The 25,105-nt window shown below is 30.1% G+C and overlaps 1 protein-coding gene across 3 annotated transcripts in view; it reads right to left on the minus strand.

The window, feature by feature from the left end:
• The window catches only part of LOC142328628 (ATP-sensitive inward rectifier potassium channel 11-like), a 92,690-nt gene that overhangs the window by 52,275 nt on the left and 15,310 nt on the right, over nucleotides 1–25,105 (minus strand). The gene's annotated exons all lie outside the window — the stretch shown is intronic.

The following is a 25,105-nucleotide window of genomic DNA, read 5'->3' on the forward strand; positions in this document are numbered from 1 at the left end:
GTCATCCTCAATCTCCAATCAGACCAACAAATGTCAAGCCACAGCCATTTGGGATCGGTTTGGCATACTGTTGATTGATTTCTTGCCACATGGAACGACTATAAATGCCAAACGTGAGCGGCTGATCGATGGCGTCGTCCTACTACACGATAATGCACGTCCTCATGTTGCGGGTCCGTCTCTTGATATGCTGAAAATATTTGGATGGAAAATTACGATTACCCACCATATAATTCGGACTTAGCTCCTTTTGATTACCTTTTGTTTGAGAAATTGAAAGAATCTTTGAGTGGTAAGCAATTTCGGGGGTGGCGATGAATTTAAAAATGCTATTAATCAGAGGCTAAATGGACTGGCCGCAGAAGAATACGACGAGGGTGTATTGACGCTGGTGTATCGCTAAAATAAATGTCTTAATTCATGTAGCGATTATATAGAGAAGTAGTACAAGGTGTGTAGTTTAAGAGAAATAAAAAATATTTATAATTTTTCAGAATAAATTTTTTACAATGAAACGGTCTTTACTTTAGAGAAAATCTCTCGTACATTCATACATATCATCCTCATTCATCGTCTGAAGTAATACCTTACGTTGATTTCGGAGGTTAAACAGAAAAAGAAAGAAGGTAATAGAATTAAAATATGTTATGAATTTACATATTATTTCATTAAATACCTAGCGGGTCCATTTTTTGCAGAGATATTTTTTCCGTGTAACACATATTCTGAATATGAACCAAATCGAACCGTAAATAAACTTTTCGAAACATCTCAATCCAAGCGCTATCCAGCGGGTCCAAACTAATTCAGAAACCTTCGCGGACGTGCGCACAACAATTCACCAAAGTTTCATCGCAATCGGATTACTTGTATAGGAACGTATACGGGACAAACATTCATTTTTATGTATGTAGAAGATTACATTATATCTAAATACCAAATTGATTTGATTCAAAGCATGGCTATTTCAAGATTTCAACATAATCAACATCTTCATTGCTTTTATGTTTTATATTAAGATTAAATTTAAAAAAAATTAAACGTCAAATTGTTAGAATGTTATGAGAATTTTCGTGCCTCGCCAATCTGCATAAAACTAAATCGTTTAAATGATACATCTATCTACTTTATTTATGTTGCATTTGGTTAGTTTACTCTAACCTTGAGTAAAATCAAGGTTAGAGTGAGAGTTTGAAAAAAATATGAATCGTTTTTTAATATCCCTTGGCATTACCACTTATTGAGTGACGTTTTACATTCTCGAAAAATGTAGGAGATGATAATGTTACTTGCTTCAATTTTACATCAAATAATTAATTACTTTCTCTGAATAAGCCACTCATTTTCTATGAGTGGCTATTCATAGAAAAAACCTTGTGCCCGCATTCAACTATAATTAAAATTTCTGCTTGTTAAGAAATCTTGTTATATGAAAAATAGCTTTATCAGACATCAGAATTGGTTAATATCATATGAATTCTTTTTGGATTAACTCTTACACGTTTTTAATAAAATAAATATTAATTTTATAAAACGTGCTATAAAAAAAAGAAGAATGTAGAAACAATTTTTTATAATTTAAATTTCACGATCATTCAGTTGTTGCAAAATTTGGATTTTTTAATCTAAATTAAGGAGGGTACGGCTAAGAGTAAGATAAAATAAACATAAAATATCTATCAACTTAGTAATGAAGTAAGATTTTGGTGTACGGCAATCTTTACTGGTTCAATGTTTTCAAAAATGGGAACCATTTTTACTGACAGGAGAATAATGTGGTTCAGCGTAAGAACTGAAGGGTATTATTCTTCTTTCTTATGCACAAAAGAAATTTTTTGGAGTTAAGCTAATCCACTTTGTTTCTGTAACTAAAAAATCTAAAATATTAAATGAACTTGCATTATAGTTTCACTTTAAAGAAATTTCCTGTAAACATATAATGTTGAATGTTTCATCATTTAATTTATTATAACCTTCAGGATGTAAGAATATATAGTAAGGGAGGTGCTAATCTCACCTCAGCTAATCCTTGGATATTCAGGTTTACCAACCTCAATAATGAAAAAGAAAAAAACTGAACATAGTAATCATTTCAGTCATAACTTGTTTATTCTCCTTTAACTGGTTTTATATTAAAAATAAATAATATACAAGCAATTCATAAAAAAAAACACTTTTTTATAAAATTAAGGACTATTTTTCAATTACAATTATTATAATTTTAACATTTTTATTTTTACAACTTATTTTATATTTACGTAATACGCAGAGGTTCAGTTCTGCGTACCTAACTGACTGCGTGTTAAGTCTGTCAATCTGTCAAATTTTAGATTGTTTACTGTTATCTTAAGTTTCATCATTTTCTAAGAAATTAGATTTCTTTTTCTTGTTTTTTAGTTAGGTAAAGTTAAGGGTAATTAACTTAAAGTAGTTTCAATCACTATTTTGCATAGCGTAATCCATCGCTGTACTAAAAGTAGAGCTATTATATTAGAGCTATTACTATATGTATTAGCTATTGCAATTTAGTGTTTAATATCATGTGGGGAATTTTTTTGTTTAATTTGTAAATCAAGCTAGCTGTTACAAGCTTATAAATATAGCTGAATGTTACTTTTCATAGAAAATTTATAAATATAATTGTCTATTTGAATAACAAATTATGGATTAGATTATTCCATACCTACTTGTAAATTTTACTTTCCTGACAGATTTAAATAGAATAAGTACATTAAAGGCTAAAGTAAGGTGATCATGTCAAAAAGGATGTATCGATTTTTTTTGCAAATTTTTAGATTTTAGGGCCCAACAAGTTTATCTAGACCAAAAGTCCGGATATATATGTAAATATACGTGTAAGTGTACGTATGTGTGTCGCATTGCTTTTGGTCTTATATCTCAGTACTGACTGGACTGATTTTTTTCAAATATTGCTATATTTGAGGCATTGATTATATTACTATTTTTCCAAATTTGTTATAGGGTAATCAGGACGAACCAATCTCGATTTTCTTCAAAGGCATTATAGAGAAAACTTTATTAAAGCAAATTTTTATTCACCTAAGTGAATATTAAAATAATACAATTTTTTATTTCAAAAAATCAACCTCTACTTCTTAAAATATATGTTTTTTATTCTAATCTCCCTTCGGTTTAAATATTTTTCAAACATTCTTTGAAATTTTGTACATACATAGAACTATCAAGAAATGTCTACAATTTTTTTTTTTTTTTTTAATTATAAATCCCAGTCCTAAAATACAGAAAAGTTGTTTAAAAATTTTATTTTTCTTATTTTAGGCTTTATTGAAGGGTGTTTTAGATTTAGATAAAACTTTATTTAATCAAATATTTTAAACTTAACTACTTATGAATATTTTTAGAAAACGTTTTCTTAAAATTTATTCTTCACTTCTAAAAAACACAGCGTGTATCACGAAGTTCTTCCGGGGCTTTCATAATGGAAAAACGTTTACATATATCCTAAAATGCTTTGTTTGCGGGTTACGGCTAGTAAAAGATTTCGCTCGCATTTAAGCAACCTCTTTGAAATGAGGTAGTACTGAAATTTTTAGAACGTTAATTAGGCAGCAGAATTAGTGATTTATTAAGGGTTTTGATCTGAGAAATAGAACGAAATATATCCCAGAATCGTATCTGCAGTAGTGTTTGATAAATTTGGAATTTTTTGAAATTACTTTAATCTTTAATTTTTTTTGTTTGAAACGATTATTATGTATGTACAATCCGGTATAGAAAATCAGATTTAATATAGATTTTGATTTAAGTAGTTTTTTTTGTAGAAAACTTCAATCAGATATTACAAAAATAAGAAAAGACAATGTATACATATGGTGGTTGAGAAAAAAAAATTCAACTACTAAGCAACAAATACAATCTCAAAATAAATATAATAATGTCTAAATGAATTTCAATAAATAAATAATTTTTAATTAGTAAAACGTCTTATAAGTGATTATGACAGAAATAATATAGTCTGTGTATACATTCCGAGAAAGGAATAAATGTATGAGTAGTAATTGAAAAAAGGGGAATGATTTCGCAATAAAAGAAGTTACAATCCAGATTAAGCCATCAAAAACGGCACCCTAGGGGTTGAGTTAGTGCAAAAAACAAAACATTATTTTCTGTGGTGAAATTCAAGTTGGTTTAGTGGGGTTGAAAGAGAATGGTTGCGCGGATATGTGAAAATAAAATTTGGTTGTTTTCATTCAACGCTTGTTTATTTTCTCTTTCATGTTTTACTTTTTGATATTTTGCACTTTTAAAACTATTCTAATTTTATTTTAGGCAATGTAATTAGAGATGGTAATTAGATAACAAATATATATATATTTGTTATATTATTAATCTTCCGAATGTTAAGAATAGTTTTAGTTTTTGTCTTTTTTTAAAAAATAAAGTAAAAACTTGCAATTGGTATTTTAATATGGAATTGAATATATTCGAAAGAGGAAAACATGATCAAGTTTCTCAGCGTGATAAACTGTAGTGTTTGTTATCTAGGATCTTATAATAAAAAATTATTATAATGGAGGATAAGTTGTAAGGAAAACAAATTCTTAAAACCATTAATGGATTCCATACATTCCCGGTTTCACACTCGAGAAATTTTTATTTCAAATACGCCATACGGTTTTTTTTACATAATTTTATTTTTCGGGTATAGGCAGGAGAGTTACGGATATTAATTATTTAAAAGGCAAAAATTATTTAAATATTCAAACCGAACTATCTTATATCTCAATAACTAGACTAATTGAAAGCCTTAAGTTTGTTAATGATAGAGGAATAGATAGGTTTTATGAAAATGAATTTCGTGAAATAAAAGTTAAGAAAATATTTTTGGATAACAATTGCTGATATGTGAATTTTTCATAATCACCTGTCCTTTTTCTAGTTACCCGGATATGACATTTCATTTTATAAGCGTATTAGACGCTTATAAAATTATTATTACTTTTCTTAAATTATTTACCTTCACATTTGACATTAGTATGCAATTTATTTTAGGGCATAGTTACTTTATGACTAACTTCGACTAGGTTACATTTTCTTGTAGTTTTTCGGAATTTCATAGCAAAAGAAACATAACATAAGAAAGAAGCCGTAATAAGAAAGGGAGTCCGACAAGGATGTTCCCTATCTCCGTTACTTTTTAATCTTTACATGGATCTAGCAGTTAATGATGTTAAAAAACAATTTAGATTCGGAGTAACAGTACAAGGTGAAAAGATAAAGATGCTACGATTTGCTGATGATATAGTAATTCTAGCCGAGAATAAAAAGAATTTAGACGAAACAATGAACGGCATAGATGAAGTCCTACGCAAGAACTATCGCATGAAAATAAACAAGAACAAAACAAAAGAAATGAAATGTAGTAGAAATAACAAAGATGAACCACTGAATGTGAAAATAGAAGGAGAAAAAATTATGGAGGTAGAAGAATTTTGTTATTTGGGAAGTAGAATTACTAAAGATGGACGAAGCAGGAGTGATATAAAATGCCGGATAGCACAAGCGAAACGAGCCTTCAGTAAGAAATATAATTTGTTTACATCAAAAATTAATTTAAATGTCAGGAAAAGATTTTTGAAAGTATATGTTTGGAGTGTCGCTTTATATGGAAGTGAAACTTGGACGATCGGAGTATCTGAGAAGAATAGATTAGAAGCTTTTGAAATGTGGTGCTATAGGAGAATGTTAAAAATCAGATGGGTGGATAAAGTGACAAATGAAGAGGTATTGCGACAAATAGATGAAGAAAGAAGCATTTGGAAAAATATAGTTAAAAGAAGAGACAGACTTATAGGCCACATACTAAGGCATCCTGGAATAGTCGCTTTATTATTGGAAGGACAGGTAGAAGGAAAAAATTGTGTAGGCAGGCCACGTTTGGAATATGTAAAACAAATTGTTAGGGATGTAGGATGTAGAGGGTATACTGAAATGAAACGACTAGCACTAGATAGGGAATCTTGGTGAGCTGCATCAAACCAGTCAAATGACTGAAGACAAAAAAAAATGTAATTTTAGTTACAAATTACTTTTCATTTTAATAGAAATTATTTTTATATTTACCGATATTATCACACAATTATGAAGGATAAATGATTACAACTTTTGTCGATCACCGGCTAAGAAAAAGATATAACGGAAGTACAAAACTTTGTTAGTAGTGTAATATTAACCGTAATTGAATTATTTTGGCTCCGAGGTTAGTGAGTTATTGTTGTAATTAGATATTTGATCAACCTAAATAACACAATAAATTAGCTGGAAACAATTTTAACAAACTTACCCTATAATTACATAGAACTTAAAATAGTCCGTGTACGTGATTGAAACAAATTTCTTGTTTAATCTATTTTTTGCTTTGTTTTGTGTTTCGCTGATAAATGGACACGTTTATAAATTAGTAAGGTCAGGATAATAAGTGAGGCCGTATACAAAACTAGTCGGAGAATGTGTCGAAATTGAGTTTGGGGTGTGAAAATGAGTTGGAAACTATGGAACATAAGTTGAGGAAACTGTTTAGAGAAAAATTGGGTACTCTATCAACAAAGGATAACAATAACAGGTATTTCGATTGACATCCTTTGTTTGGTGGAGAAAAATAAGGTATTAAAATATGAGGTTCAGCGCCTGTAGGAAGTAAATATAAAAAGCACGAAAAGGTTAGATAATCTTTAGGATCATTTTGGATATAATATGATTTTTAAGGGGTTCAAGAACAAAAGTGATAATGACTGTTTTGAGGTAATAAAAGATTTTATTCGTTTTGGTGTATTGCAGTGTAGTAGACAGATTGTTATAAACCACACACATCGTCTGGGTAAAACAAAGGAGTGTAACCGTCTTCTATTAAATCCTTCAGTTAAAAACCAGAATAATTTTTACTCTTATTACTTGTGATTTGTTTGATTTATTCATGTAAATATTTTCTTTCCTAAAGCAAAATAATAAAATATTTTCATCTACATTCCCTTTCATCTTAAGTTAGTGTACGAAAACTATGCGAAGTGTTGACGGTGAACAAGGTGGTTGCATAGCTATTGCTCTCAGGAGACAGACCGTAACTCATTCGCCTTCCTATTTAATGCTTTATACATTTCTCATCCAATTTGATTTGATCTACAAGTCTATAATAGTTTATATGAATTATTTCTTATAAAATTAGTTGTCCTTTGCATCAGAATATTACTATGTAAATAGAATTAATTATATTTCTGATACAATTTGTTAATAATTTATCATCAGTTTATTCCGTTAGTTGAAAATCTTTAAGAAATACTGCTACTATGTATAATTTTAATATTTGTAATAGTAGTATTTTTTCTCATTTCTTGTCACTCGTATATCCCGTTTTATTTTAATAATTGAGAAAATTATCCATTAACCCACACACAGGATTCGTGAGTCAAGATCCCACACACTTATATACACACATGACGTAATATTTTCAGAGTAGTAGAAAATTAAATAATCGTACAATTAACAAAACAATCCGTTAAAAATATGTTTCACGTTTTAAATAACAATAACGATGAAAATCAATAGTTTGATGAAATTACGTACTGTATCAGAAATATTTTTACTGCTTATTAATGATGTTTAATATTTTTCTCCAATAAAGGAATAATATTAATATTATTTGGTAAGCAGTAAGATATTTATGATGCAATATAAGGGAGATATTTGTATAAATACGTTAATAATGTTCTTTAATATTACTCTAAAAAATCGATGTTATTGTTTAGTATATACTATTTATTCGTAATTTTTTTATTTAAATAAATTGTATGTAAATGTATATTAAAATATACGTTATACGTTAAAAAGAACTACAGAAATCTAAAATTAATGAAGAGGACTGCTAAAATAGAGAATAATTTAGAAAACATAACAAAATTATGATTCTTGTAGAGGATAAGAAAATCTAAATTGGCAATAAATGAACTGTAGAAAGAAAATAGTTTTCAGTCTCAAAGAATGAAAGACCTATATAAAAGAAAGAATGAAGAGAAGAGAGTCAAAAGGAAATGATATATTTGCGTGGTCCCTAGTTGGCCTGTTCGCACACAAAAAAGACACACGTTAATATATATTATATATATATATATATATATATATAAAATACAAATTGATTCACGAAGAATGTAACAAACTTTCAGGACATGTTGTAATGGTGAAAATAAAGAAGGAAGTTCACACTAAAATAGGTTCGGCAACGTTTCCTTAACGAGTGTCGGCTGGTGTATTGGCGAGGTTTCGCCTTAAAAAAATTATTGGTTTTATATAAAAACTGATCTGAAAAATTAAAAACAATAGAAGTCCCAGAACCTAAATTCTTAAACAAAACTTTTGATTGTTTATTCTTCTAAAATATTTAATTCTTTTGTTTTGTAATGTTGATAATTTTTTTTAGTTTAATATCAAGTAAAAATCTCCCACATTTTGATATTTATATTTAATTTCTGTCACTTTATCGATAGCAGTTTATTTAAAATCAGATTCTCTACAATTTTTTTTAAGAAAGGTTTATGTATTTATTACCAATTTAACAAAGCAATTTTATACCAAACATAAAATAGTTTCTGAGACCTTTTTTCAATTTTTAGGTCAGGTTTCATGTAAAACCACCAAATTATTTTTTTAGTCCCAAAAGTTACATTCTGGGTTAATTTTTATCGAATGAGCAGAAACCAGGGCGAAATGTTTTGCCAACCGACACTCGCTAACGTAGCAAACCTATGCTTATATGAAATTTCTTCTTTACTTCCACCAGTAGAACATGTCCTGAAAATTTGTTACATTCTTAATGAAACAGCCAGTATTATATATTTAACAAATTAATTAAATCTTCTATTTATTTAGTTTAATATTTACTATTATTTAATATATTATTAGTTTTGTTTAAAAGTTTTATCTGTTTATTGTTTAAGTTTTAAAATAAACAGGGTGTTTTATCTCAAATTATTGAATTTACCCCAGCTTTCTCAATAACTACTGCAGATACGGTTCTGAAATCTATTTTATTCGAGTTCTCAGGTCATAAAAAATCATTAATTCTGCCCCTTAATTATCATCCCAAAAGTTTCATTAGGAATTTATTTTACGGGGTAGCTGATATCCGAGCGAAATCTCTCTAGCCGAAACTCGCAAACAAAGTATTTCAGGAGATATGTTTATATGAACTTTTCCATTATTTTCACAAACAGAAGAGATATTATAAAAGTTCTGGGAGAAGTTCGTGGTATAATACTCTATATATTTCTGAATCCGGTTATTATCTTAAAACAATGAAAGCTTTCTATTCCAAATCTTTTGAGATGAGTTTTGCTATCTGTTGATGGAAAAGCTTAAATTTTGTATTAAGTTTTGTGTAATATAGTTTTGCTTTAAAAATGTTTAAAAACATTTAATAATGTATTTTGGTCATAATTTTTGAGTAAAATTATAAAATTATTATTGTTAAATTTAAATTGATCTGGAAGCAACATTTTTATTTAAAAAAGTAAAATAATTTTTTGGGAAAAAGAAGATAATGTGTAAGTCTGATTTTTTCATGCATTTTACAGATAATATTTTCGTTGAACAAAACTATTTGGAAGACATTTTTTCTTTTTCTTTAAATACTAGGAAATTTTGCAGTAGTTTACAAAAAAATAAAGGATTAGGTAGAAATTTGTCTTATTTTAGGAAGCGTTAATCACCATAAGTTCGCCACTTTGCACACTCTTAAAATGAGACAGAAAATGTCGGTGATAAAAATTGTTAAAACAGTAAAAGTTATATATTTTTCAAAAAATTTCTGCGCTTTCTAAAATATTCAGTTTTATTAATAAAAGTTTATTTTTAAAAACACTTGCTGCATATTTTTAATAAATGTTGTAAATTATTTTCATTTTTGTTTAATTTCACTTGGAATTTAATAGTTTGAAACATTAATAGTAAAATTTAAATAACAATTGAAAACAATCGGTTTTAAATGGTAAGATTATTTTTTTCAATCTATTTCATAGTTTTTTCTTCAATTAATATATATTGTAAGCTAAAAATTATATTCGAATGAACTTTCATGGAGATTAATTTGCCTCATTATATAATTATGAATTCATACAATATACAGTCATTCACGCGAACTGTATGTTTTTGAAGTGGGTTGTACTCGGGCGTTCGAGGTGGGAGGGGCACGTCGCTGGTGTCTGACGTTTCCTTTGTTCATAGCATTTACATTTTAGTCGTTGAGATGAAGCCGTGAACGCTAGACCAACGCCTGTACGCGTATGACAGTTTTGTGCGAAATGACGAATCCGTAACTGCTGTTCAGCGAGATTTCCGCCGTCAGTTTAATATCCATCGTAATGCAAGTGTCCCTTCTCGTAACACAATATTGCGATGGGTAAACAACCTTCGAACAAGCGGTTCAATATTGAAGAAAAAACCACCGGGTCCCAGACGAACTGCTAGCACTCCGGAGAACATCGAACGAGTAAGGGAAGCCATTGTCAGAAGACCACGCCGCTCTATTCAGAGGCATTCAGCAGCGCTTCAAATGAGCACAAATACGGTAAGACGAATTCTGCATACAGACCTGCATTTCCATCCTTACAAGATAGCCGTCGTGCAGCAGTTAAACGAGCGAGATTTCACGCAGCGATTACAATTTTGTCGACAAATGCTTACCGTTTTTGAAGAAAATGAAAATTTGTTATTGTTAATGAGTGACGAAGCCCATTTTCATCTGAATGGCTTCGTCAACAAACAGAATTGCCGGTATTGGGCAGAAAGAAACCCACATCAGCTTCACGAGAGACCACTTCATAGCCCAAAGGTGACTGTCTGGTGTGCAATAGGAAAGGTCGGTGTTATTGGACCATATTTTTTTGAAGAAAATGACGCTGCCGTTACTGTAACAGCTGATCGTTACATTGCCATGTTGAATACGTTTTTCATCCCTGAGTTACGAAACCGGGGAATCGATTTTCAAAATGTGTTATTCCAGCAGGATGGAGCTACAGCGCACACAGCGAGGACAACGATGGTTGTTCTCCGTAACTTGTTTCCGGGATGGATCGTTTCCAGATTCGGCGACATTCCTTGGCCCCCTCGGTCCCCCTACTTGAGTAGTTGTGATTTTTTTCTTTGGAGGTTTCTGAAATCGCGTGTGTAGTGCAATAAACCGCGTACATTGGAGGACCTAAAGATCGCAATTCGTCATCACGTCACCCAGATTGATGTAGACATGCTGCAAAGAATTGAGGCCAGTTACCGTGAAAGCCTACAACAATGTATTGCCCAAAATGGACATCACTTGCCGGACATAATTTTTCGTTCATGAGTAATTAACAAATGCTTTGATTTAACAAGTGTTTCAGTACCAATAAAACTCTTTTCAAGTAAATATTCAATTTTTTATGATTATTTTAAAAACATCCGGTTCCCGTGAATGACCCTGTATAATCAAATTTTTCTGTGATATTTTAATTTTTATGTCGTTTTTTTATAAGCTTGAAAAACACGTACGAGTAAATTTTATGCACTTCAATACCTCAATATATATATTTACATACGTACTCCACTCCCTTATTTGATTTTTCAATAATCCAATACAAATCCTTACACATAAGCCTTTTATGTATGGTAACATCGGTATAACGGTCATTAAAAAACAACCTTTATATACAACTGTTATTCACAAATTACCGTACTAAATGTCATGTTTGTCGTTTAAACCGTTTCTACATGTAAAGCAGGAGGGACTCGTGAATGCACAGCATATAAACATACATATATATACTCACATACACATATACTAAATTTGCATACATATACGCAAAATTTAATAAACGAGAATTTTTATATTTCCGAATTTTAGGAACATTAAATATTTATAATTAGCTATTATTTTATACTATACTAATTAGCCCAGGCAGTATCTGTTTTAAAATGAGCATATTTAGACTTTTTCTATATGACCACTAATTTTTGCTTTAATGCTTCGGGAATATCCTCAGAAGTGATTATTTCGTTACGCGCCAGTTGTAGGGGTGCTTACATTTTTATTAAACAAAAATCGCTAAAATATTCATTTTTTTCTCTATTTTCCTAGATAACACGATAACTGTTCATTTTAGAGAAAAGATATAGAGAGAATTAGTAATTTTTTTGCTTTTAAACAAATTGAATATCTTCACGAATTTTTATCTTAATTAATGTTAAAAAGCACAGTTTAAAAGTACTCGTAAAGACGCTTCTTTAAAAAAAAAAAAGTTTTGATTCTTTAATTATCTTCGGAGATATAACCGATCAAAGTTGACTGCCATTGTGTAACTTTTAGAACAAATTATTATCGATCAATTAATAGGCAAATATTTAGCAATAATTCCCGTTTGCCAGTATCATATTTGAATTTATCTTACAAGACATCGATTTTAAAAAAAATGTAATCTTGCTTGTTAAAATTGCTTGTATGTTTGAAATTTCCCTAGGCTTACCTAACTAACCGATTTAAATTTTTCAAAATGCATTTAAAAGTTTGAGTGCTCTTTTGTATGTGATTAAATTTTCAAGTGTCTAGAGAGACTATATTTCAGGCTCTAACAATTTGGAAAAATTACATTTTTAAAAAAATCTGTATTGCAAATTTATTGTGCAAAAACTGAGAGACCGATTTTTCTTAATTTAACGCGTGCTTTATTATATCATAAGGTTTTTGAGGAAAAATCTGAAGGTCCTATGTATAATATAAGTACTCGAAAAAACTTCCCAAATAATTCTTTTTTTTATTTTTTTGACAGTTATTGCTTGACAGTATAATGGTATTTTTTCATTAATAATAACGTATTTTTCGATTTGGAACCGATGATATTGTGTGTAAAATTTAATTAAAAAAACTTTTTTCTCTCGATCTTTTCTCTAAAATGAACATTAATAGAGTTATCTAGGGAAATAGGAGGGAAAAAATAGATATTTTTGTGACTTTTTTTTAATAAACATTTAAGCACACCTTTTTCAACTGGCTCTTAAATAAATAACCATTGCTGATAATATTCCGGAGGCATTAAAGCAAAAATTAGCGATAATATGGAAAACATCCAACCCAAAACAAGTACTGCCTGGACTATAAAATGCAATTTCAATAACACTGTGATAAATACACAGCAGGTGAATGAATTATCATGTTACCCGTAGTTGTAAAATAAAGTAATAATATTTTAAAAAATAATAATAAAAATTAAAAAAATACGATTGCCAAAAAAAAACCATTACGCTTTAATGTATTATTTTACTTATTTATATTATATTACTTGAATATGTTGCTGTTTAATAATTAGTAATTTAGAATAATTGAAGAGCATGCGAGTGAAAATTATGTATATAGTATAATTTATTTTTTTCAAATTTATTTAAACATATATATATATACACACACACATAATATTTATATAGCCTATGTAAGGATTACAACAAGAGGTCATACATTTAAATCGGCCGTTCAGCTGCTACTGTGGAACAAACATCCCCGAGCCGGTCATCCAATTAAGTATACTCGACTCGGGGACGTGTCCTTTCCGGATCTTTTAATTGCCTGCCTCTAATCTCCAACGGAAGAACCAGGCCCGGCTATGCCGTTACCAGCCCCCCCCCCCACAACTAGAGACCGGGTCTCGGTCTTTCCTTTTGCTAGCCTCATACCGACGGCGCAGGAGCCAAAGCCGCCAAAGCGTATCCAGGAACTCACACCGCCGGCCGGGTCTCGGTCTTTTCATTCATTCACACCTAACGGACCCCAAGAGTCCCCGCTCCATCACGGGAACCCACATACGAGGGTATGTGAGCCCTCAGGAACGGGGCTGTCCGCCCAGCCCTGCTATAAACTACAACCCTCAGTATCCTAGTCGTCTTGCCTCATCTTCTTTTATTCTGAGGGCTGCTCTTGCAAATATTGCAAAATTATGCCAGTTTCTGGACATAGCCAAGAGCTGCTCCGGTCGGGTATGCATGCATCAGTCCTGCATTTATACGATGTTCCTCCCATCGTCTGCACACAAAAATAGTGTGTTCGGCATCGTCAACCGCATCGCAGTAACAACAGATGGGTGACTCTCTCCTGCCAAACCTATGCAGGTATTGTTCAAACGCACATGTCCCTTAGGTTTCGTCCTTTAATCTGCAATTCTATCGGCGGCACCGAAGAAAGCACGCACCTTTAATCTGCAATTCTCCTATGACACTCCCCGTGATCTGCAATCGTCCTTTAATCTGCAATTCTATCGGGGGAACCGACGAAAGCACGCACAATGCGTGCGTGCGAACAATACGATAATGTTCGGTATCCTGAAACTACGCCCAGAAGCGACTTCCTATGAGTTCTAGTTAATTTTTTTCTGTTGCGCTTGACGACGTTATCACCAAAGTGATAAGTCGCCTCTTCGACGCACGTGGAATTCCTTGCCCTGCAAAGAGACCTCGCAAGGCACGGATTGTTGTTTCGTGGCCCATGGCCACATGAATGGAGTATTTGAGGTGTTTACGGTGGAACAAACATACACCCTAAATGCGTTACACTCCTTTTTGTGCAGTCGTATAATAACATCTATTTGATAAATTTAATAATTAAGAACAGTGTCATAAAGGAAATTATAGTTTGAGGTATATGCAATCAATAAAACAATAAAATGCCTTATGTAAATATTCAGATTTACTTCAAAATAATCACACTAAGTTATTAAATTAAAAGGAATTACACTTTTCCGATTCTTCTATAAATTTAGATTTTTAGATATTGGCATAAAATTAAAAACATCTAATTAATCCTTAATTTAGTACTGATTTCAAAAACTCGAAACTTAAAAAAATTGTATTCTTATTTTTTCATTTTTTAGTGAATTTTTTTGAAGTCGGTTATTTATTTTATTTAAAATTAAATTTAATTTTAGGTTTTTATTTTTATTTAATTTTATTTTTATAAATATGGGTTGATCTATCAAAAGAAGCTGCCCAGATGAGAAAAATCGTTTGTAAGAATCACGAAAGGCGAACAACTTGCATCTTGATAAAAATGAAGAGAAAACTGGAACGTAGAGAAGAAGATGAGAGTGCCACCGAGCATTAGTTAAGATTGTTTGGATTTTGGAAATATGTGTTAGTTTTATAATGACCCCTCACCCTCAAAATATATATATATATATATATTTCAAATAGTCTATCATGCTTAGACGGTTGAACTGCTTACTAGGAAAGAGGTCACTGTTTTAGTTAAATTATATACGTTGTACAATTACAACTTTTCAGTATTACATTGGGATACAACTTTTGAGTAGTACGGCAAGGAATAGCAATATCATCATCATCATCCAAAGTTTCCAGAACAGTGCTGAGGAACTTAATGGAGGAGGTTTGCAAAGAACAAGGAGATCAGCGATTAGCGAAGGATGCCATTTATAACAAAGAAATTCACCGGTTAAGCTCAAAAAATGTATTTAAGGTTAACTCACATGAAACACCATCTGGCTGTTAACCTATTGGATAACAATGAGCATGTGAGACGACTGAAAAGGTTGCATATATTGGATCTTGAGACTGTTGTATGATGAATACTGTACTTTCTTTATTTTATCAACAGTTTAACTAATGTGTTGATTATTTATCCTTTTTTCTATATTTCATTACTTATCGATTTCTGTGTACTTAGTGTGGATTGTTAGTTATATGTTATTCATTTTACTTTTAATGTATTATGCTTTGTTAAGTTTTTTATCGTATTGTATTCGGAGGTATCACTGGATACCTCTCTTTCATGTCATTGTTGCTTTATACGATTTACAAAATTTTTTTAAATAGTTACGTAGAAATGATCTTTTATTTAAATAAATTTTCCCGCTTATGAGAGAACATACAATGGGACCAGCAGATATACCTTAAAAGAATTAAAAAGGAATTTTTTAAATGGTTGAAGGTGGTATAAAGTAACAAAATAACAAAAAAATTTACGTTCAGGTAGAACTGAGAAACTAATCTTTATTTTTTAGATAGTTTAAAGTTGAAAAATATGAAACAAATATCTCAAATAGTTGCGCAGAAAAAGTTTAAAATTAAGTGGATAGTAAAGCAAATTGCCGTTTGTAAACCCACACAAATAATGATCGTTAAGCACTAGGATAAAAAATAATATGCTTTACAAACCGCATTACCGTGAAGTTCTTTAAATTTATTAAGTAATCAATTTTAAACCCATTAAGTAATTTATCTAAAAACCGTATATTCATAAGATCTATTTGTTTAAAAGAATAATTGTTTTATATTCAAATTAAATAATTTTTATTATAAAAAAAAATTTGGTGGTTTTTAAATGTCAAAAAATGTAATAATCATGTGGCAGGGTCATTTTTATATTATTGAAAATAATTTTATTTTATTCTTTGCACAAAAATAATCATAGATATGAACGTATCTAAAGAGTTTGAAAGTCAAACAACGTGAGCAATAAATATTGTATTAATAAATAATAGTATTAGTAATATATAAAATAACAATTTAGAATTAAAAAATAACACACTTGTGTTGTAATTTTTACAACTGTGGGTTGTTTCTGATGCACGGCTTACACACACAGCTTAATTTATAATATTTATCATTTTATTTAAATATAATATTTTTTCGTTTATTTAATTCAATGATTCTAATTAAAGTGCGCGCGCATGCCGGTATTTAATTCGCGTAGGTTTGGCGGTATTAGCGGCGACGGTCGGCACTAACTAAACTAATGTAATTTCACAAATTACATAGAACAAATTTCGCTTTTACGGTCGGCAGACTGGTGTAGCAGCGAGGTTAAGCGCACCAGGTAATGAATCAACCGGATGATAGATTTCGAAACCCAACCAGACCGAGTTAATCTTTTACAATACGAATATTATTCATTTATTTAATTATACCGCTCACCTGTGACGTCACAACATAGCAGTAGTTTAAAGTATTTTTTTGGGATGAGGATCCGATTTTACAAAACATTTGTTTTGCAAATATTGTTATTTTTAATTGTTAACTAACGTGTCTAAGAAAAATATGATCTTAAATACTTAAATACAGGGTGATCTTGCTGTACAGCCTCACTCCCTTGTATGTAAGTAAGAAAGTTGAATATTTAATGGCACATACATAGAAGTAATCTGACCAAGTTTAGTGAAAATCAGTCCAGTAATTCTGGTGATATGAGGTGATTTAGAGACCAACACTGAACACATATACTACATACGAACATTAACATCCGGAAAATTTCGATCCAGTTTTTAAGGTTCCTTAGGTATCAAAACGTTAAGATCCGGTGAAAACCGCATACGGCCAAATTGAACCGATTACAATACCTTCCCTGCTAGACCTCGCTTGTAATAAATTTGTCGATAAAGTAATAAATTTGTCATCTTTATGGTATAGAAACTGCTTTAATAATTTATAAAAAAATATTAAAATTACAAGGAAAAATATTCAGAAAAATATACGGGCCTAAAAAGGACCAAAATACTTATAAATTAAGATCAAATAAAGAAATTTCTCAAAATATCAATAACTAGAAACAGTTTATAGAACAATAAAATTAAGATTTCTTGCACATATGATGAAGTTGAATGAATTTAGATTGAATAAACAAATTTTTTATAAAATCTGGAAATATTTAAAGTTATATCAAACAAACAAAAAACAGAAATGTAAAAGTCAATCCAAGTCATGAAATTTTCTCAGAGTTGAGTTTAGAAAGTTCTTGTGCAATTTAAACATACTTGTGGAACAAAAATGCCTAGTTGTAAGAAATTGACTAAAGAAGATAAAAAGATGAAATAGAAAGAAATTTGTTTTCCTCAATAACAAATATAATTACAATCGGCTGTCCTGGGGAGCCATAAGTAAGTTTCCTGACAAAATCACGTGATAAGAAGGTCCTTAAGGAACCCCCAAACAAATAATACACAATAAACAGTTGTAAGGAAACTTAAAGTCAAATACGAAATTTCAAGCTCAGTCATAAATCATAAACCATTAATTTCAGCACCACAAAACAAACATTAATAACAAATAAAAAAGAAAAAGAAAGAGAAGTAACAAGAAATTAGATACGACACCACTAAACTTGACGGTGTTAGATTCCAAACTGTTACGCAGATCTTAAGTCGAGTGCATGGGTTCGTTTCAACCGTCGGATGTCTCTGCTGTTATCGAGTAGATTAATTACAAAGTGGTTTACATGATTCTCAAGCCTCTGCAGGTATTTGACATTGCGCTATCGTGCAATCTCAGGAACCGATGGCAGCTCCAGATAATCCTGAATCTCATCATTCCGCGTGAACCACGGAGCTTCGGCAGTTACCCTCTCTACTTTGTTCTGAAATCGTTGTATAATTTCCACATTACTAGTACTAGCCGTAAATAGAAAGAAATAAGAAAAGTAAAAATTATATTTGCTTGATCCTTTGATGATCTATTTGTACAAAAAAATTAATAAATAGCAATTTTGATTTAATTTTTGGCTAATTTAATGACTGAATAACAAACAATAAAAAATAATGCCAGAAAAACGTAATAAAATTGAATTTGTACATCATGATTTCTGTATTTGATATTTATATTATGTGTTATTACGGTATTTTAATTATATAAAAAGTTATATGCGTAAATATATTTTTTATTACCCTATAATGATTCCTTAACCGCAATAAAAAAAGACCATGCAGAAAAATTAAAGAGAAGGAAAAAACGGCTAACAATTAATCAACTGCAGATAAACGAAAGGGAATTGAAAACGAATATCCTTACTTTTTCCTGTTTAGCCTCCGGGAATTATCGTTCAGTTATTACTTCATAGGATGAATAAGAATGATATGTATTGAGTATAAATGAAATGTAGTCTTGTACAGTCTCAGTTCAACCACTCCTGAAATGTGTGGTTAATTGAAATCCAATTATCAAAGAACACCGGTATCCACGATCTAGTATTCAAATCTGTATAAAAGTAATTGCCTTTACTAGGACTTCAACGCTGGAACTCTCGACTTACAAATCAGCTGATTTGGGAAGACGCGTTCACCACTAGATCAACCCGGTGGGTTTGAAAACGAATATCCATAATTAACAAACTTATATACTCTTACAATGAACAGTTAAGTTTTTTGCAGGGTAATCCAAAGCTGAGAAGCAAAATAGCATCGATAGTTCACAATTTTCTTTATGTTTTTACATGTTCATTAATTTATTAGATTTCTTTTCGTTATAAAAAATTTCATCAACTCACCGGGTTGATCTAACGGTAAACTCGTCGTGGTAAATTTGCTGATTTCGAAGTCGTGTTCTCAGGTTCAAATCCCAATAAAGGTAAGTTATTTTTATTGGGATTTGAATACTAGATCGTGGATACCGGTATTGGGTGATTGGGTTTCAATTAACCACACGTTTCAGGAGTAGTCGACCTTAGCTTGTTAAAGACTACAAATTTACCGGTACAGTTATATTACACTGATAAGTCGCTAATGAATTTAATTATTGATGCGACTGTAAATTATAGTATTAAAAAAAAAAAAAAAGATTTCATCAATCATATTTTATATTAACTTTAAAAGAAAATTTTTTTTATTTAATTTTTCATAACAATTTTTTTTTATAAAATTCATTAAGTAAACAATTAGGTTCATTTTAAATTAAACAGGTAAGTTCAATTAAATGAAAATAACTCAGGAGTAAAATATGTTTGCGAGAAACATTTTGTCTTGTCTCTTTGAATTAAATTTTAACAACGTGCAAAGACTATTAAATATTTTATTACCGAATTTTTAGAACACGTAAATGTTATTACCGAACATAAATTTTTAATTATTTCCTGTTTAATTTATATTAAAATTTAATTCTTCAAAAAAGTATCACGTGTTAACAAATAAAAATAATTAGTAATTGTAACCGATACATATAAAACTAAATTTTTGTTGTTCCACTGCTTAAAATATATTTATTTTTTTCGTAATTGTGTTATTTCTACAAAAGAAAGGTTAATTTAAACTTATGCTCATATGCATTTAATAGCAACAATGCATATGAGCAGCGCATATTATCAATAGAAAAAGAAAGAGGTAAAATTTAGCGTAACAAATGTCTAATTCAACATATGTTTTTTAAATTAGTTAATTTTTTTTTATAATGGTACGCTTGGCGCTTCTATGAATTTTTCTGATTTGATTGTACATGTAAATAGTATGATAGATAACAAAATTAGTCTTTTATTTTTTTATGAATCCTTAATTAAAAAAGTATTCATTCAGTATATTTTGAATAAACCATATTTTTACTGCCTTGTACGAACTAAAGGAAATATTTTAATCGCGTAATATTTCGGTTTTCAAATTTCAACGGAAATATGCATTTTGACCATCCCTGAATCCATTTTGACTACCTTCTGTGTGACGTCTGAACATACGCATGTATGTATGTACGTAAGTATTTATCTCGCATAACTCAAAAACTATTAGCCGTGGAATGTTGAAATTTTGGATTTAGGACTGTTGTAACATCTAGTTTTGCATCTCCCCTTTTGATTGCAATCGACTGGACCAAAAATGTCAAAATCCAAAAAAAAAATTGAAGTTTGGAATTTTTCTTAACTGCAATAATCAGTCCTCATTGAGAATTTTTCAACGATATATCATAAGTGTTAATTATTTTCATTGGTTCCAGAGTTATAGTCAAATAACATTTTAATTAATGAAATATTTGGATCTTATAAGGGGAAGGCAGATCGGTTCGAATACGACATCGTTTCCTTTTTTTAACCTTGTATTTTTTTAAAATTTAAATTTATTGATTTATTAATAATTAATCTCTGACTGTAAAAAAAAAACATACAATAAATAGTAATTCAATAACAACAGTGAAAAAATATATGAAAAACAAATCAGAAGTTATTCGTTAAATAAAATTTTATGTACTTTTAAAAAGTGTATATGTAATTTGATAGGCGCACAAGGAAGTCATATGGTGTCTACATCAGATTTGGTGAAACATCTAATTATTTTATATATGCATTTGTTTCAGTCTACTTGACAATAAATATCGCTATAAAATTTTGTAACATTCTCCTGTTTGGGTTTTGTTTTCATTTTGCTGATGGTTACATCATCATAATTTAAAAAAAACATAGTATTAGATATAAGACTTACATTTATTTAAAGAGTAATAAAGAGATTTTTACTTTAACCTAATATTTCAGGTAAGATTGTTGAATTAATAGTTGTGTTTGATGTTAATAAAAACTAATATTTTAGCAAATATTGTTACTGTCCATTTTATTAAAGAACTGGAGGATCGTATTTCATTTTCAAATGAAATAAGTTTAAATTGAAGTGCAGCAAAAATGTGTATGTATAATTTAATAGGCGTACAAGGAAGTCATATGGTGTCCTCATCAGATTTTAAATTGTATGCGTTTATATGGGAAGAGGTCGTACGCACGTGTACATCTGACGGCGCACACGCGTGTGTGTTTGGTACGTGACATGAAATCTATTTCAGAATTGAATTTTACTGTTAGTATTTATTAAAATATCATAACTAATTTATTGTCTTAACTAACGTAATGTAAAGATATTAATAAAATAACTGATATTTTTGAAACACGTTATCCATACTAAAACAAATAAATAAATGATCTATTTATTTTTTAATTCCATTGGTGAACTTATTTAGAGATATGTATATGCAGGAAAATAAATTGACATTAGGAAAACCACAACCAGTAAACTATTTTGCTTTATTTCCCAAACAGCTTAAAGTTGAATATTAGTATAGTTTTCGTAAATTTAGTTCTTTCTCATATTTTATATCTGTTTTCAATCATTAAATTTAAAATAAGAATAAAAATTAAAAGGAAACGAAGGAAAAAGAATTGGGACAAAACTGGTTGAAGATAGAGCTAACGTAAGGGGCCTGCCACCAGCCAGAACACCAGTTGATGAAATTTAAAATAAAGAAAAAACATAGTATTTTCAAGTAACTTATAAATTAAAAATATACAAAACGGTGTTAAGTCATTTCTAAAGTAAGTTATAGTATTTAAAAATTAAATGGATGAAAATCCATTTGAATCAGTCATTTGAGAAACAGCTCCCCTGTATTTTTTCAAAATTAAGTTTTTCATGCCAATTCATTAGTTAGGCCAAGTCATATACATTCTACTTAAAACACCACATCTCCAGTATACAGACATTTGGAAATTAGATGTTAAAAATTTTTGTTTCATTTGAGAAAGAACACATCTTCAGGAGAAATGTTGTTTCTCAAATGGGTTTTAGTTTGTAGATGGTGGCAATACTGCATCTTTTTATGTAGTAGCCAAAAAACTTTTTAAAACTGTTGAATGGATCAGGGAGAGACGTTCAGATTATAGCAAAATAGTAGGAATATGTGTAGACTTAATGCAAAATCTGCAACTTCCACAAATTCCTGTCCAAGAGATATTCTGTATGCGTCAGTTGACGGTGAATGGTTTTTTCATACTCATGATATAAAAAGCAACAAAAAAAATTGATTTATATCATTAGAATATGACAAAGAAAGGCCCAAATTAAATACACTCATGTTTGGTTGATTTTTAGGTAGATTTCATTAGAAAGCTAACTATTGTAATGAGTACCATGATTCGACTTCCGGAAAATTTCGACATATCTTCGCATTTTACATCTCCCAGACCCCAAAACCACGGTCAGTTAGTTGTAAACGTTATATATACATTTATATGCATATATATATATATATATATATATTTCACTTTTTTGTGGACATGATAACTGCCGTAATTTTGCGCCAGTCACTTTCAAATTGATATATAAAATATAACTACCCAAAATTCAGTCGAGTTCGTTAATAAGCAAAATTGGACCATGTGAGTGGGAATTGGGGAACTTCTTTGAAAAAAAAATATACTGCTATATCTATCTTAGTAAGTAAAATATTGAACTCGTTTAAAGTTTCTACTATTCTTTCCATAACGGCCTAAGACGTATCTAATTAAAGTTTTTTGATATCATCAACCATTGGCCCAGGTAGAAAAAATAGGGTTTTGAAGACAAAAGAACATCATACCTCCCTTAATAGGCACAGTATCGAATCGGTATAAAGTGGTCGTTAGCCCTCTAAACAATAACAAAAACCTTTGTCTGAAACAATTTTTGATATGACCAACCCTTACGGCAAGGGATCACCAAAATATTGTTGGAATTGTAAGATGGGGCATGTCGTATAGTTAACATTTGAAACTTTTTTTTCACATTTAACCATTGTCGTATTGAGTAAATTTGAAGTGTTCTTAACTTTAAAGTGGAAATTTTTTTTATCCCCTACTTAGCACCGGTGAAATCTACCTCCGCCTTCCGGCGTGCCGAAAGGGATTTTTTGTATAATGTTCTTGTAAATGTGATACATCTTATGTTTTATGGATGGTACGGTTGGATAGAACAAAAACAATGTTTTTGTAAGGCTTTTCCTTGCCTTAATAGAAATTGGGTGATTTGATAGCCTCCACCATTACTTTCCTTTTGTTTTTCCTGTTTAGCCTTCGGTATTACTTTTCAGATAATAGTTCAGAGGATGAATGAGGATGTTATTATGTTTGACTCTAAATGAAGTGTATTCTTTTGTATAGTCTCAGTTCGACCATTCCTGTGGTGTGTGGTTATTTGAAACCCAACGACCAAAGAACACTGGTATCCACGATATAGTATTCAAATCCGTGTAAAAAAAAATTAATTTACTAGGACTTGAACGCTGGAACTTTTGACTTACAAATCAGCTGATTTCGGAAGACGCGTTTACCACTAGACCCATCATTACTTTCCTATACTAGGCCATTCTCACCTCCCATGTGACCGGAACTTCATCGAAGAAAAAGATTAAAAAACTTACAAGATTTTTACAGTGAAGAAGTATGTACAACTAATATTACAAAGTAGTTAATGCCAAGTTCAAAGTAGAAGTTGTAGAAAGTGAAAAAGTAATGGTTTTTAAACTATGTTGGCCTCAATTTTATAAACAGAATGTTGTACCAACTGAGACACGAGTAAGAAGTAATCTAAGGAAAAAGAAACAGAAATTCAACATTTAAAGTTTTATGGAACTAACATTTACATATAACATATGTATATGAAGTTATTACTAAAACTTTTATTTATGGACTTTTAATGAACAAAGCTTTGACTTTAATAAACCTCTTGTCGGCTCCGTAAAACTTTCAAAAATGTATGCTTACCACAAAATTTTGTACCGACACAACACAAAAAAGATTAGTTATCTCAACAAACTCAAAGATTACATAAAAATAAATTTAATTATAAATACTATTAACAGCTCTTACATTTAAAGACCATTTAACCAATTTTCAAACTTTTTTCTAAGTGAATTAATGTTTACTCAGACTTATAAAATAATTTGTTAAAGATTCTTGGAGTATACAGTAAACGTAAATTTTATTGAGTGTTGTTTGATTTATGGGGAACTTACATCTAGATCGCAATAGCTGCATATACAAATTAAATATTATCGGTTTGTTTCTACTTTTTTTATAAAAGAATTTTAATAATTTGTATGTGTATGTTATCGTGAAAAAATACTTATATTGGGAAAAATTGGCTTTAAAGATCATTTCGAAATTTTTTCACTATTATTAGAATAATTTTAATAATAGGTGATACATTCTTATTGTAATCTGTTCCCCAAAAAAATAATCTATAATCTAGCCTGCTCTGTAATGATGAAAAATATATCCTTTTATTTATCACTTTATAATACAGATTCAATAGAAAGTAAAAAAAAAACAATAGTATTTTTTTATAATATTTCTGTTAGTATATTTTGCTGAGTTTTATTAACATTAAGGGAACATGGGACACAAGTAATATATTTAAATGTATGTTGGAATTTCCTCAAAGAGAACTTGATGAAATTTATTTTTTAGAACTTAAAATCATTTCTAGTTTAGAAAATCATAACCTTAATTTACACCAATCTTCTTTCATCGTATTTTTATTTTCCGGCCATGATTCAC

This window comes from Lycorma delicatula, chromosome 8 (assembly GCF_047948215.1).
Source record: "Lycorma delicatula isolate Av1 chromosome 8, ASM4794821v1, whole genome shotgun sequence".
Lineage (NCBI taxonomy): Eukaryota > Metazoa > Arthropoda > Insecta > Hemiptera > Fulgoridae > Lycorma > Lycorma delicatula.